At 39.6% G+C, this 17,021-nt stretch overlaps 1 protein-coding gene across 1 annotated transcript in view; it reads left to right on the forward strand.

Moving 5' to 3' along the window:
* Positions 1-17,021, forward strand: part of EYS (eyes shut homolog) — a 904,272-nt gene that overhangs the window by 659,647 nt on the left and 227,604 nt on the right. The window lies entirely within an intron of this gene.

The following is a 17,021-nucleotide window of genomic DNA, read 5'->3' on the forward strand; positions in this document are numbered from 1 at the left end:
AGAGGATTTCCTCAGAAGATTGTATGTTCTCCATTTCTACAGATGGTTCTTTTTTGCTACTGTGCCTGGTCCTTTATTGAAAAAGGCTTTTTTTTACTCTGTAGCTCATTTATATTTCTATCGTACTACTGTTGCTCATAAAGCACAGGTTAATCAAATGAACATAATTTAATTAGAATTTGAGTAAAAAAATAATTCTTTGGACAATTTTGGTTTTGACAATTTGGGTTTTTTGTTTCTTTGTAAAAAGAACCAAGGCTATAAGACAAACTGATTGATTACTGCTAGGGTTTCTGTTTCGTAATTGTAATTATTTCGCATTACTGATTTTCAGAAAATTCTTTTTTATGACAGATTTTATAGCTAGCTTTTAAGGTACAGTGGGTTATAAATGGCAGTGGATAATTCTCATATTATTAAAAGGCGTTACTGGTCTACAGGAAAAGAAGAAAAAAAATGTTTAGATTGTCATTATGTAACGGTAACATCCTCCTAATGAACTTCCCATGGTATGAAATACAGGCAACTAGAGTTAAAAATGCCCTTGCCAGACTGCCGGTGTATCTGAGCTAATACCACCTTGCATTACTGTCTGAAAGTAGGCCATTACACTCACTACAAGTAAAACCAATCAATGACGTGAGCTCAAAAAAAAAAAAAATTGTCACATGTTGCTTGGCTATCAGAGAGTATTTTATCTTTCAGCCTTTCCCAAGTTTATAATAAATTAAATCATATATTTTCAAATTGTCAGTGTTAAAATTGAATTCTGTGAATATCTTCCCTGCATTTTGTATCTGGACATACTATTTGCAATCGCTTTCAATACATGGCAGGTGTGAAAACTGCACCATAAAATAGTGGAACCAAAATACTGGGTTTCCTTCAAAGGTAACAGATTTAGTTAGCATTCAGTGTGTGTTTCAATGAAGTATTTTCAGTATCTCAGTAAAGTGTTTTATTTATTTACATACATTTTATGTGCCAGAATCCCCTTCCGTGTTCCAAAGAATGCAGTTGGCATCCTTGGTATCAGCATCATCTGTGGTATTTTGGATGGGAGCAGGTTTTGGCTTTTCCCAAGGGCTATGCCAGGGGTAAGCAATATTAAATTTAAAAGGGAGTTTGATAGACATCCTTTGGTAGTAGGCCATATCAGTGTATATGCACAACCACTCCATTGGGTGACACCTTGTCTGGACTTTTCTGGTGCCTTCTACCAGTGTCTGATTGCTGCTGCCTTCTGACCTACTGTTACCTTCCAGTTGATCTGTCAGTCTCCAGGAGTCTTCTACAATTTGGTGTTTTTAAAGAAAACTGATACAATCTATGTTTGAATCATATTATCTGGGTTGAGTACTTACCTCCCTGTGCCACAGACTTTGGTAGAAGTACCTTCTGGACCGCTGACTGAAACAGATATTTTTGAGTTGCTCATTCAAAAATACATCCTCCTAAATCATTTTCTCCTTTGAAGCTTAAGCAGTACAGGCCTGCTGAGTTCATACAATGGGATGAGTTGACTGTCTTCCAACTACATTTCCAAGGCATTTTCACATATTTCTCTTACCTGTGTAAAGGAAGTGGCCTTCTCTTTCTGTGACTTTGTTTCAAAAATCTTGTGTAAAAATATGACTGAATTATGACTACCTGAAGAGCAAATAAAAAGCAAATTAAATGCTATTCCATGTGGGTGGTGATGAAGCTGCAATGTGTAGTCCAAGGGCAATCAAGAGACACTTCAGAGCCTTGGGACAGTTGGTAAGGGAATCTGGAGCACAGGTTATTTTTTCTCTCTCCTTCCCATTGTGGGCAGCAACATCGGAAGAAACAGATGGGCCCAGTCTATTAATACATGGCTCTATCACAATTTGGGGGTTTTTGATAATGAGGTGGCCTACATAGCACCAGGCTTGCTGGCATCACATGGGATTCGCCTTTCTCAAAGGGGGAAGAGCATCTTTGCTCACCAGCTAGCGAGGCTCATGGACAGAGCTTTAAACTTGAAGGGGGAGAGGGATAATATCAGGCTTGCCTGTGACAGGCTGTGGGATGACACGCCAAGGTTAGAGGGATGGGGTGCTAGTGAGGGCCCTCAGCCTTTTGCTCCGAGATGTGCTAGCTACACTGCAGCACACTTGAAGTCTTACAGAGATGAGCCAGGGGCTCCTGAGGTAACAGGAAACAAAAGGGAAACACCCATGAAATACCTCAAAGGAATTAAGGGGTGTTCCTCTAAGGAGGTGACATAGCCAACAGCCCAGCTGAAGTGCCTCTACATCAATGCATTCCGCATGGACAACGAACAGGAGGAGTTGGAAGCCACCTTGCTGCTAGAAGCTATGACATAGTTGCCATTTCTGAAACTTGGTGGGACAAATCCCATGACTGGAGTGTGGCTATCAATGGCTACAGGCTGTTCAGAAGGGACAGGCAAGGAAGGAGGGGTGGAGGGGTTGCTCTCTACATCAAGAAATGGATAGAGTGTGAAGAGCTGTCTCTGAAGAATATCCATGAGCAGGTTGAAAACTTACGGGTAAGAATCAGAGACCGAGACAACAAAGGGAACCTTGTGGTTCGTGTCTACTACAGGCTGCCTGATCAGTGGGAGCCTATTGATGAAGCCTTCCTACTCCAGCTACAGGAGGCCTCACGCTCACAGGTTCTCGTCCTGATGAGGGACGTCAGCCACCCTGACATCTGCTGGAAGATGGCGAGCTGTAGGCAATCCAGGAGACTCCTGGAATGCACTGAGGATAACTTCTTAAGCCAGGTAGTAGACAGCCCTACCAGAGGGGATGCAATACTAGACCTGTTGGTCACTATGTAGTGAGCTAATCAGTGATGTCAAGACTGGAGGCAGCCTGGGCTGCAGTGATCATGCACTGGTGGAGTTCACAGTCCTGAGGGGTATGAGTCAGGCAAAGAGTAAAGTCAGGACCCTGAATTTTAGGAAAATAAAATACCAGCTGTTCAAAGGATTATTCAGTAGGACCCCTTGGGAAACTGCCCTCAGAGACAAGGGAGCAGAACAGAGCTGGCAGATCTTTAAGGATGCTTTCCACAGAGTGCAAGAGCGCTTGATACCCAGGTGTAAGAAATCAGGCAAGGAAGGCAGGAGACCAGCAAGGCTGAGTAAAAACCTCCTTGTCGAACTAAAGAAGAAAATGCACAGGCAGTGGAAGGAGGGACATGTTATCCTGGAAAGAGTATACGAACGTGTGGGAAACTGAATAGCCAGCTAACTGTCTCAAAGCTTGCTCCTTTGTTTGGTAGTATGTGAAGATAAGCACGAAGATCAGCCTTGCCACAGGCAAGGCGGCTTGCAGGCTGGCTGAGGCAGTGGACACCCAGGTGGGGCCGCCTGCCCACCAAGGCTTGCAGTTTGCTGCCACTTAAAGCACGCAAGCAGAACCCTGCCCCTGCCCAGCAACAAGAAAGCGCACGAACGGAGCCCGCCAAAAGGAAAGTGCACGAAATGTGTGGGCATGTGCTGGACTGTGCTCTATAAAGAAGGCTGCAGGCTCAGACTGCGAAGACGCCAGAGGAAGATCACCGACCTCGTGAAGAGACCACCGAAGATTCCGTGTGCGATCACCGAAAACCCCAGAAGCACGGACCTCCGGGACGCCGTGGATCCATGGTAGTGACTGTCTGCTCTCTTCTATCCGGACCTCTCACTTTATTTCCTTCCTCCCTTCCTTCCTTTCCTGTCACTGCTTTCTCTCTTTCCCCCGAACAATTAATAAACGGGTGGACTTAGGACATCTGACCTCGTCTGTGTCTTAATCTCTCTCAAAGGGATCGAACCTGAAATGAGAGTTTGGTCTAGCTGCCCCTAGCCTCCCAGACTCGTCTGAGGTCAGCTAGAAAGCAAGGGGGCCTTCCTCTCGTCCAAACAGAATTGGATCGTAACAGAACGTTGCCCAGTTGTGTAGGGATGGGGTCATGAAGGCCAAGGTGCAGCTGGAGCTGAACTTGGCAAGGGATGCAAAGAATAACAAGAGTGGCTTCTACAGGTAGGGCAGCCAGAAGAGGAAGGTCAAAGCAAGTGTACTGCCCCAAAGAGCAAGACTGGCAAACTGGTAACAACACATGAGGAGAAGGCTGAGGTACTCAACAACTGCTTTGCCTCAGTCTTCACTGGCAACCTCTCTTTCCACACCTCTTGAGTGGATGGACCACAAGACAGGGTCTGAGGCAAGCAAAGTCCCACCCAGTGCAACAGAACATCAGGTTCATGGCCATCTGAGGAACTGGAACATATATAAGTCTATGGGACCTGGCAAGATGCATCCCAGAGTCCTGAGGGAATTGGCTGATGTAGTTGCCAAGCCATCTTCTATGGTATTTGAAAAGTCATGGCAGTCAGGTGAAGTCCTTGTGACTGGGAAAAAGGAAAGATTGCACTCATTTTTAAAAAAGGTAGAAAGGAGGACCCTGGGAACTACCAACCTGTCGACCTCTCCTCTGTGCCTGGGAAGATCATGGAACAGATCCTCCTAGAAGCTATGCTAAAGCACATGGAGACCAGGGAGGTGATTCAAGAGACAGCAGCATGGCTTCACCAAGGGCAAGTCCTGCCTGATAAACCAAATGGCCTTCTGTGATGGAGGGATGACATCAGTGGACAAGGGAAGAGCTACAGATGTCTGTCTTTAAATTGGAGAAATACAGCTTTGATAGGTGGATGAGGAACTGGTTGGATGCTCTCATCCAGAGGGTAGTGATCAATGGCTCAATGTCCAGATGGAAACTGATGACAAATAGTGTCCCTCAGGGGTCTGTACTGGGACCACTGCTGTTTAATATATTCATCAACTACACAGACAGCGAGATCGAGTGCACCCTCAGCAAGTTTGCAGATGACACCAAGCTGAGTGGTGCGGTTGACATGCCTGAGGGACAGGATGCCACCCAGAGGGACCTGGACAGGCTGGAGAGGTGGGCCTGTGTGAACCTCATGAGGTTCAACAAGGCCAAGTGCAAGGTCATGTGCCTGGGTTGGGGTAACCCCCAGTATCAATACAGGCTGGGGGAAGAAAGGATCGAGAGCAGCCCTGCTGAGAGGGACTTGGCGGTACTGATGGATGAAAAGCTGGACATGAGCCGGCAATGTGCACTGGCAGCCCAGAAGGCCAACCGTACTCTGGGCTGCATCAAGAGAAGCATGGCCAGCAGGTCGAGGGAATTGATTCCGCCCCTCTTCTCTGCTCTGGTGAGGTCTCACCTCGAGTACTGCGTCCAGCTCTGGAGCCCTCAGCACAAGAAAGACATGGAACTGTTGGAGTGGGTCCAGAGGAGGGCCACAAAAATGATCCGGGGGCTGGAGCACCTCTCCTATGAGGACAGGCTGAGAGAGCTGGGGTTGTTCAGCCTGGAGAAGAGAAGGCTGCGGGGAGACCTGATTGCAGCCTTCCAGTACTTAAAGGGGGCTTGTAAGAAAGATGGGGACAAACTTTTTGCCAGGCCTGCTGTGACAGGACAAGAGGTAATAATTTTAAACTAAAAGATGGTAAATTTAGATCAGATATAATGAAGAAATTATTTCCAATGAGGGTGGTGAAACACTGGAACAGGTTGCCCAGAGAGGTGGTAGATACCCCATCCCTGAAAACACTCAAGGTCAGGCTGGACAGGGCTCTGAGTAACCTGACTGAGTTGAAGATGTCCCTGCTGATGGCAGCAGAGTTGGACTAGGTGACCTCTAAAGGTCCCTTTCAACCCAAACCATTCTATGATTCTGTGATTCTATGTCACAGTAACCAAGTCTCTGATGATTAGGACTGAAGCATCCTACGTTAGACATACTGGTAACTATTCCATTCAATAAAATTGGAATACAAGCTTTAAAAAAACCCTGAAACAAGTAGCCCCTTTTGAGAATATATCCTCGGCTGTATAATTACATCTTCCTTTTTATAGCTGAGTGTCTAGTTTCTGTGAGATACCTTTTCTTTTTTTTGTAAAATTAGAAGAGATGCCATTTGTGCCAAAGCTTGCAGACATGCTTGATGATGAGATTTTAACAGCGATCCCTTTTTCTGCATAGGGTGTCTTTTAATAGTTCTGACATTGGAAGAAGAACATTTCTCTTCTTTTTTCCCTTTGTGTGGAGAAGATGAATTAAAGTGTTCGTCTTTTCACAGAACTCTGCTTTTACCCTCTACAACCCCACCATCAATGCAGGGAACAGTTTCCCAGTTCGGGCTTAGTGCTCCCAGTTAGCCAGGGCTGTGGGATGGAACAGCCTCATCGGCAGCTCATGGGAGCAGCTACAGCCCCGTGCATGTGCTGTCACGTGGCATGTTTATATAGATCAGGATCAGATTTTATGTATCCTGTATTTAATAGATGAAAAATAATTGAAGCTTAATGTGATTTTATTTAATCTTAAAGTTTCAACAAGATTGCTACTTTAGTGTAATGAGACCAGAAATTGCCCAATTGAGCTATCATTATAAACCTTTGATATTCAGAGACTAGTTCTTCAAGAAGTCTGGATAGAAACTGTAATTACAGGAGATAAGAGCATCTGTAATAATTTTATAATTATTTACTATAGACCTCACAAGGAAGAAAGTAAATTACGAAATAAGCAGTCCAGAACCTTTGTTACAATCAAGGAAGTTGTCTGTTGACTCCTTAAAGATAGCCATGATCTGTTTTAATCATGCTGTAACGCATACCTGTACATTTCAGTAAATGTACTTCTTAATCCTCTTAATGATCTGCCTTGTACCTAACTAAATTTCAGCAAGAAAATGTATCATACACTCAACTGACATAGAAACACTCAGCATGGCATATTACAGGGTCTTACATGCAAACCCTGTGCAGGCAACTTGGCTTCGTTAGAATGTGTGCATTTGCTTATTTCCTGTCTAAGTTAAGATCCACCACTTAGTTTCTTACTAACAACTGTGTATTTGTGACAGCATACATGACCATGTTCCAGAGTGAAAGCAAGTGAATGTCATTATCTCAATTACGCCGTTCAACTTGATAGCATTTTATTATACAAAATATGGCATTTTCCTATTTGATTGCTCCTTAACTTATAAACTCCAGCAGCTTGGTCTGCCCTTACAAGAAATACGTTCAGGTCATAAGTGTCATTGTGGATACATAAGGCCAAGCCAGGCTATTTAAATACTTAGGTGTATTTACACTAAACAATCCTCTAAAATCTGAAACGTTCTTAAATGACAACTTTGAAATGTGGAAATCTGTCTCCATTTTTCTAAGGAAATAGAAAATGATGGATATGAACCAGTGTATTTGCTGAAGTCAAATTGAAGATAACAACACTGGGTATATGACAAAGTGTACAAAGCGAGGATTTAGTCTAAAGCGCATATATGCAACTGTCTGAGGCCTCAGTTTGCTTTAATACTGCTTTCAGTATTTTCCGGGTTTTTTTTGGTTTTTTTTTTTTTACTACAAATGACCAAAACTATCTGGAAATGAGAAGCTGCTACAAGCTTTATTTTAAAAACTCCAACTTTAAATGCAGTGTATAAAATTTGCTGCCAATGTAGTTTTAATCTCTATTACTGAGTAGTGAGTGCTAGGTCATACAATAGAAAGGGAGGATTGTGTAGATAGGGAATACAGTGAAGGGTAAAAAAAAAAAAAAGTGAGCTACCTTTTTTTCTTTTTCTTTTATGGCTAAATAAGCTTTTTGACTTTAATATGAAATGTATAATTCTTTCCTCCATAAAACAATTCTTTATTAGCTAAGCTGTTGTATCTGCTTCATTGTGAAATCCCTACACACAAGTGGAAAAAACATAATGTTTCTGCTTTAGCATGAAGGCAGATGGTTGTCTATTACTGTAAAGTTCATAGCGATAGGTTTAGAATATCACTGTCTTGCATGTGCAAAGGAAGTGTGTCCCTGACTGTTAATTATAAGATTAACATTTTTAAAGTCTCCAAAACTTTTAGTATTCTGTAAAAGTTTTATAAATTGTTCAATAAAAAGAATATTTAAATGTCATGTGTTAAAAACAGGAAATCTGTTTAATTTGATATGTTGCCTGTGAATATTCTGTACGTTACTTAAAGGTCAACTCCTTTGACAAAGTTGCAAAACCAGAAGTAAAATGGGAGGCTGTTACAGGCATTTATCTTGCTACAGTCCCACCTGGAGACTTTGCTACATTTGTTCCCTGGGATACACTTGGTGAATTCCTGGTTTGGTGAGCAATACTTGGTAATACCACCTCATGCATTAGAGGTTTCTTTTAGTAGCAGCTTTTCTAGACCATGTTCCTAACTTAACGTCTCTAACTTGCATCATTGACTTTTGAAAATAGATGTAATTAGTCCAATTTCTGTGATTTCAGCCAAATTTAGAGGCATACAATCTCATGTCTTCCAGTAGGTCATAGATCTGTTCATCTATCTATCTCCTTAGTTATGTTTATACTGTGCATGTATGATTTAAAACAAGTCTGTGACAATTTCCATCAAAAAGAGAGATGAGGAAGTGGGAGTCATGTAAAGAGATGTGGGTGAGGAAGGGCACCCATGCATTCATGTCCACCTCCAAGTCTCAGTTTGAGGTACCCAGAAAGAAAACCAGGATACTGTTACCCTACGTCCTCTGTTCTTCCAGAATTCAAGTGTTCTTTCACCCATTTTGTCCTCCCTCTAAAGTGATTCGTAACCTTGTAGGGCTCTGTGAGCAGAAAAAAAGTAATGTTTAGAGACATGTATAAACTTCAGTAATTAATTTGATGTCAGAATCCACAGCCAGTGTCTGTACTCAGGAGATACCTGTTGATTTCTCACAAAATGCATTTATTTGTGTATGTAAAACTTTCATGTGAATTCTCTAGCTTTTGGGCTAGATTTGAAAAAAAAGTGGTATGTTTTTCCTTCAGAATTAGAATGGGTTTTTAGAGAATGACTTTAAAAATTAAGAACACAGTAGGCTTGTTAAGAACAAACAAGGATTTAGCCAGAAGTTAAATAACTTTGTATATTGGCTTTGTTATGCTAGTTGCCATTAGAACAATTTTCAAATTGTGTGTAGAAAATAGCTAGCCATTCCCATACAGTTTATTTGATACAATAAAATTCAACAGAAGTACTGTGTTGGTGAGCAATGCAGAAAGGAATTATCTAAATTAACTTCAACATTCTTCTCTGCATTTTCACTCATGAATATAATCTTGCACTTTGGTATGAGACGAGGCAAACCTGGTGAAGTGTAACTTGTTAATGCTTCATAAAACCCTGCGGCTGCAGAGTCACCTGGACTTAGATTTGGTCCCTACTTTGTTACTTTATTAGTTCACAAAATTATGGGGAAGTTTTTGAAGATGTCCAAAATATCTCCAATCTGATGCCATCTTGTTTTATCAGTTACTACATATCAGGTTTTTATTTTAATGTGGGTTAATTTGCTGAGGTGTTTTTGAAAACAAAGGAAAACAGGATTTTGAGGGAAGAGCAGCTAGGTTCACAAGGAGGTGGTGAAGCAATTTTTGACTAATCCTTCTTCCGCTCTCCTGAACAGTTTGGTAGAATTTTACCACCTCAAAAGCAAGTGTCAGTGTAACTGCGCTTTAATACGACTTAATATGACATTTTCATCTAATTTAGAAATTATGTCCCAGAACCAGTGGAGTGTGTAAGCTTTACATGTATTTAAGAGTGTAACAAATCTGTGTGATTCATGTGCTTAATGTTAAGGATGCAGGTACTCTGCTACATCAGATCCTGAACTAGGATCCATCCATTCTGTTCCTAGTTTGGTCATTTATATAGCTTATCAGTTAAAAACAACCTACATCTCATCTCAAACCCTTCTAGAGGACTTCATGAAATTGTGAAGGAATGTGGCAGTTTTCTATGATTGTTAAGACTAGATTAAAAACATGATTAAATGAGAGCTTAGGATATACCTGAGTTATACCTGGAGGGAAGATAATGAGAAAGAAAGAGTTTGTTGAGATAGAGAAAGAGGTCTTCAAAGCACCAACCAACTCTTAACAGCTGGCGTTCCCGTCTCTGTAAAGCTCTGTTAGCTGCCACTAACTTCAGAACAGTTACAGGGTCTACTGCTATAGGTTATACTATAGGGCTAAGGTTCTCTTACTGAACAGAAAGTTGATCTATATTTCACAAGTCTTTTTTTTTTTGGAAAGAACGTTATAGAGCCTGTTGGGCATTAGTTGCTTTGAAAGATTACGGTCAAAACAGGTAATAGTGATAGAAATGTTTTAAATAGTTGTGAGTTTGCTAATACATTCACTGTTTTGTATTCGCATCCGTTCACATCCAGTCATGAGCCATTTAAAATAATTAAGTATTGTTTTTATGTATTGTTTAAAGATTATTATTTTTCATTTGGATGTTATTAAAAATGAGATAGCTTTAGCATTTTGTTTTAAAGGCTTTCATGGATAAGCACTTTTCAAGAAGTTACGCTTTTATTTCTGGGAAAAACAATTGATAAAAGCAGTAGAAACCTCTTCGTCTCCTCATGTAAATCAGACCTGTGAAATTTTGGCATTTCTAGCATTAGTCATCTGAATCACTATTTCTTTAATGTGGATGAAAGTTTTCTTGTCATAACAATCTTTAGAAGAACTGAAACAATTCAATAACAAACACTATTTTGGACAAGAACAGATAACAGACAATGAAATAATGGTGAGTTTATAATTTGTGGGGAACAAGCTTTCTTCCCTTCATTTTCCACTTGAAAATGTCGGTATGAAAATAGATTGTTTCTAAAGCTTGTAACCTATTCAGCTGCTAATCTCCTAGCTCCTTTGAGTCATTTTTCATTCAAAGATAACCATCATCGCATAGGTGACGAATACTTGCTTTTTTTTCTTCCTTCTCCATCTATGGCATTTTCTAGAAACACCTTCTTTCAATAATCCCTGAATTGCTGCCATTTGTTCTGTTGGTGCTAATTTGCTGATAATCGTCATCTGCAGAAATGTTATGTGTCTCCCCAGGCGGTATGGCAATGCTTATTTTCTGAGGTTGACTCATCTGCATTCTTCCACAGGAAATACCATGTCATAAAGCAGGTGAGGTATTAAATAACGTCTTTGAACTTTATTACGTAGCCTGTAAGAGAGAGACATAGAAGACTGGTTTTGCTTTTATAGCACAGAATAAACAGTAGTTAGTTAGGCCTTTTACCCATGAAATCACCTGTGTTACTGAGTTAAGATAACAGTATACTGCGCTACCTTGACATTTTGATTTTCAGAATACTGCGGTTAAAAACAGAGGGGTTTTTTCATTCCTGCATACAAAGGTGTGCAGCTGCTGGTCCACTCCCAGACCACTCTTAGGAGCTCCAGCTAGCTGAGAGCGTGAAGCAGCCATCAGGATTCTCTAGGGACCTCACTAAAGCGTCCCGCTCAGGGCTATGCCGACTGGCAGATGCTTTCATGTCACCTCCCAAAGCAAGTGGTCATTTTGGGAGGACACTGGCTGCCTACATAATGTGGCTTTGCTGTTTCCTGGCCTAAGCATATAACTCTGACTTAAGCAGGAGACATTATTTCTGTTGTTCTATATTTCTAATTAATAGATTAAGTTATTAATCTAATTATTTTTCTCTATTTCTAATTAATATCTATATTTCTAAATAAGAGTGCCTGACACTTTCCTTTTCATGCATCTTCATGGAACGCCGATGCTTGTATTTACAAAAGATCTCAAATTACTGTTGTTTAAAGGGGAGGAAAATTTATTATATAAATTTTAGGAAGTCACTGTTTTGAGGCTCCTCAAGACAGCAAACCTCCCTTTGAGGAAAAGAACTCAGCTTCTCTTATATAATATGAAGAGCCAGTTTTTCTTCCGACCATTATAGTTTCTTTACATTTTTGTAATAACGGTTTGTGGTGATAAAATAGTCAAGTAACTATATAGCAAAAACATTTTAACTCTTTTAGCTACTCAGGAAATTCAAGATTCAAAAGGTGAATTTCCTAGCAGCACAATTTACTTATATACTTACATTCTACATGTGTGTAGATTGGTTCTGTGCAGAATGTATGGGAGGTTTGAAAGCTTGAGAGCATGTAGAGTGCCCCCGTGTTTCAGTGGAGTTAGTGAAAATACTGAATACATCATTGAACAGGGCAAAGAGTTCATGCATTGCCCAAACAAATTTAAATTACTGTCAGATCCCTACTTTCTGTTAGATTCATATTTAAGACAGGAAATTGCATAAATTAAAACAATTTACCTACGTGAATTGTATTGTCCTGTATCAAGAATCTTCCTTAATGAATTCTTTAGCCCTATAAAAGATGAAATAAAACCACTGTATTATAAATACATAATAAAAAACTCTTGCGTATTGAACACAATGGAAAATATGCAAATATGGGAAATAAATCCAAGAAAATAAAGGCAAGCATCCTATTCGCCTCTACCAGTCATAATGGAAAACTATAGATTCATCCAACTTCCAAAAATGTTTTCCAACACATGGCATTATTCTTAATACTATCTTATGGAAATAATCATAGCTGTAGTGACTATTTCTTTTTATCCGTATGTACAATCTGTTTCAGCAGCTGGTGAACCTCAACAAAATAGAGCATAAATCAACCAAAAATCTGTATGAATAAAAGATGTCTGATGTGGCGAAGTACAGCATTTAAAGTTTCTTTTAGAGTTTAACAGCAGAAGCCTAGCCCTTGTTGGACACCTGTCTCTATAGCAAGGAATATGCTGTTATATACAGGGGGGGTGGTTGCAGCGCAGCTGCAAAATGGAAAAGTTTTATCATGGCAAGTTTGTCTGAGGTTTAAATTATGGAGTTGCTATTTCAATAGCAAAAAAAACCCCAAACCCTCATAAAATGGGAGTAATCCTACTAAATATGTGTGTACTTCATTAAATGTCTTGTTAAGACCATAGTAGAATCAGTAAGTAACCCTTTCTGTTCCTGGAGATTCTTATGTAGGAGATTTATAGGAACTCCTATTATGTTAATTTTGCTCTTGATAGAGAAGCATTTTAAATCACTCATAAAAAATATTAATGCATAGAAAAGGTGTAGAAAATCATGGATTTCCATGCATTAAAAAAATTGAATGAAAAGGCACATTCATTCATTTCTCTTTGAAATCCAGCAGACTGCATAAATCTCTTCCTTTAAAGGTAAATCCAGACAGACTCAAGACAGGAAATTATAAGATGAAATTCAGTTCTAGTTGATCAGAATCAGTCTGCCATTTCTTGACGTTTCTGGAGACCAGACAGGGTGCAGTTGAGAATAAAGGGAAGAAAGTCAGCCTAGATTTAAAGCCTGAACATTTCCATGAATAATCCAGATGCTGATGCTTGAGGGTCTGAAATTTATCCAGAGATGCTGGGGAAGCAAAAGATTTAAAAGGAACAGTAACAATAAATTTCACCGAAACTGAATGATGTGATCCAAAATACTGGCTCAAAACTTGTTTGGTGCAAAGGCCTTGCTTTTTAAATTATTTTTTTAAAAACAAGAGTTAGTTTCACAGTGATTTAGGTACATTAACAAGGTGATTAAGCCTTTGGTCCTTGTAAGGTATGCTAAGAAGTTGATGACTTTTAAGGAAAGGAGGGGGGAACAGGGTAAAGAAACCACTGCTGTGTCACTTAACAGCAGGCAGGACAGATTTCTGAGGCTGTGTGATAGGGCAGCTCAATACTGCAAATATTCTTGAAGTGCTAATCTAGAAAAGCAAAATAAAAATTAAATTAGGAGTTATAAAGAAGAGTATTAGCAGGCATTATACTTAATCCAGCTGAAGGTATCTTACAAGAATAAAGAAAAAAAATCTTGGGCGCAGAGAATGCTAATAAAAGCTCAGAGCTATCTGAGGAAGGAAAATAATGTTTTATATTTGACATTTGCCACAAACTCTTTTAGCTCGTGGTGTTATCATCTTATCTCAGTGCAGACATAGACTGCTACTTTGCTGTTGTTAAAATGAGGTTGCAGCAGGGACCTTACCAACCCCTGCATTTCTCTGCATTTTCTGTTAGCTCTGAAAATACATCATACGTTGTCTGCATCTCCAGAACAGAGACGTCCTTCACTCTTTCTTCCAGCCCCAGTAGTGGTACAGTGAAATCCTGCTGAGTCGTTACAGTTTCAGAAGCAGTAGATTATTACTATACTATTATATTGCTCTATCTTATTTTTCACATAAACAACCTGCCAAAAGTATATAGGACACTATGAGTAGTGGTGCAGCTTACTCATAATAATCAATAAGACTTAGTCATTGTGCATGACATTAGGATTTTTCTAAGTTCTGGCAATATCTTCATTTATCTATGCCATGATTTTTTGCTCATAACATGGCTATTTTCATTCTCTGCTTTAAAAGGTGCTCTCCTAACAAAAAGTGTGTTCCCCCTTAACATTTGATTCATGAGTCTAAGAGAAGATATAATCAGACAATGTCAGCCTACCAAAAACAAAACAAACAAAAAAAAGTGAGGGGAAAAAAAGCAGAATGTATCTATGGAAATGCTGTGAAATGTCATTAAAAGTAGTGTCTTTGCTAATAACAGAAATGTTTCTTACTGAACCTGATCAACACTGTTTCTTTCTTTTTTTTCCTTAATGTTATGATACAGACCACACAATACTGATATTATATCCTTATTTCTTTTCGTGCTTTGTTCCCCCAAATAATTAACTGGTTATATGCTATTGTGTACCTATGTATAATACACAAAAAGCATATAGAAACACAGTATTTCAACTTCATAATAGTTTCGCCTCTTTTCCTGCCACCCTTTTTCCTTTGTTTATTCTCCCTTTTTTTGTTGCAGCTGTTGCTTTGTGACTTGCAACCCATCCACTCCCTCAGTGCAGCATGAGCAGAAAAGAAAAAGATGGACTCTGCATCTCCTTTTTTATGAGCCACAGTATAAAAATAGGGACATTTTTAATATCTCCTTGTATTTGACAACTTCGTTTTTGGTCTTACATCCATGACAGTCTGCCAAAAAGAAGGGAGACCTGGACTGAGGGTTTTCAGTCTTTGGAAGGTGTTGTCTTCTGCCTGGCACCTGCCCAGTTTACTCTTTTTGTAGTCCAGTTATGTGGAAAACATTTCTGATTTCCAGTCCAAACCAGTTTAATCTAAAGTTAACTTCACAGATACAGCAAAGCATATGCGAGTATGTTGGGTTTGAGCTACAGCACTGCTCTGTGGGGTGGTCTGAGCCAGCTTGCTCACCTCGAACAGCGTTTCTTTGAACTAATCTGCTCCTTTCACACGAGTCAGCGGGAGCTGCATTCTGTGCAAGGCGTTCACAGTGGCTGTGGCTAAAGGTGGTTGCAGTGGCCCCTGTGGTGGGAAGGTCAGGTCGGTGGAACTGTTGTGTACCACATCCCATTTAATAGAGAACATGGGTGAGACAAGAAGTTAAAGTGAGGTTCTTTACTACTGGTATTTTTACTGAATGCTTAGTAGAAAAAATACCTCTGCATAAAACCGTCCTTCAGTTTTCCCATTGCTTTTATGTGCTATCTGTATACACTTAGTGTGCTTTGTGGTTATTTATAGATGATGATGATGGTAACTTTGAAAATGAGCTAATACTTACTAAACAACACCTGAGTTCAGTTCTCTCTTGGTAGAAATCTGGGTGCAGTTCTAAAACCAGTCATATTTAGTCCGACCAAATCCAGCTTAGACTTTTTTTCTTGAAAGAGCATGAATGTTTCCCTCTTATCATCATTGAATGAAGACTGAGCTATGAAGTTTCTTCCCTTTGGGGGAAAAAGAAGAAAGGACCTTTATTTTTGTTGCTTGCATTTATATTTTCTATGCTATAATACAATGTTTTTGTTCTGGAAGAAAACGGAAAACCTTACAGTAGACTGAAGTTATGGCAGCATAACTATTAAATAACTACTCAGAAGAGCCACAATGAAAGCAAAAACCAAGAAAAGGTTAACTTTCAAGTATCTTCATAATATTTGTAAATATTAATATTGTTTCTTTTGCCCTTAATGTTTCTGGACAATAGCACGTGTAGAATAGAACCAGTAAGATTTCCGTTGCATGCTTCACTACATAATGTTATGAGGTCCTTATTTACTTCCTTTTCTAGTCCTGTAATGTCTGATCATTCAGATCAGCTGCTTTTGAAAGCTAGTAAGAGCATGAGGTTTAGCTGAACTACCAGCTATCATGATGTTCAAAATAAATAGAATGTGGTGAAGGGGAAATAGAAAATCTCATGGAAATCTGGGGTTGAAATTTTGTTAACATATTGGTCACCAAAAGAGGCAATGTTAGGAAATGATATCAGAATTTAACAAAAAAGCTGAATAACACTGCTATCAGCCAGAGATTTTTTTCAGAAAATATATCCAAATACTTGTGTTACAATTTGATGTTTGTAATTGTTGTGCTTTACTCGTCCTATCTTTGACTACAAAACCTATGGTCTGTAGTTTGTGTTTTTCTGCTGGTTCCATAAGCTCTTCTCTCGAAATGTGCAGTAGCTTGCTTATTTTCATTGCTTTTGTGACCGCTGGACCATCACATATGTGATACAGCAGAGAACAGAATCCACCACCCAGCTTAGCTTGGTGCTCCGCACATGTCACATCAGATCTACAATAAGAATAAAAGAAAGGGCGAAAGGATTTAGGGAGGAAGAATAATACATATATTCTGAGATCGCTCTAGTGAGACCACAGAAATGGTTTTCTTTGGCTATACATAGTGGATTATAAAGCTGAATTAAAGGTAGCAAAGAAAAAAACCTCGCCAAGATGGAGCAGAGAGAGAGAGAGATTAGTTTCCAGAAAGCTTAGCTTGAAAGAGATACATTTTGGAGAAAGATGATGTCACGTAGCTTTGCAGAATTAGTTTCCTGGAGCCAACTATTCAGTTGTTTCATGGTAACAGTAAAGAGGTACTTGCGCAAACAATGTTCAGTGTAAGGGAAGAAATAACAAAGCCAAATATACTCGAAGAAAAGTATAGTAGACTGTCACAAATCAAAGAATGTGA

The sequence above is a fragment of the Egretta garzetta genome, unplaced genomic scaffold, assembly GCF_000687185.1.
Source record: "Egretta garzetta isolate BGI_Z169 unplaced genomic scaffold, ASM68718v1 scaffold55, whole genome shotgun sequence".
In the NCBI taxonomy this organism is placed as follows: Eukaryota; Metazoa; Chordata; class Aves; order Pelecaniformes; family Ardeidae; genus Egretta; species Egretta garzetta.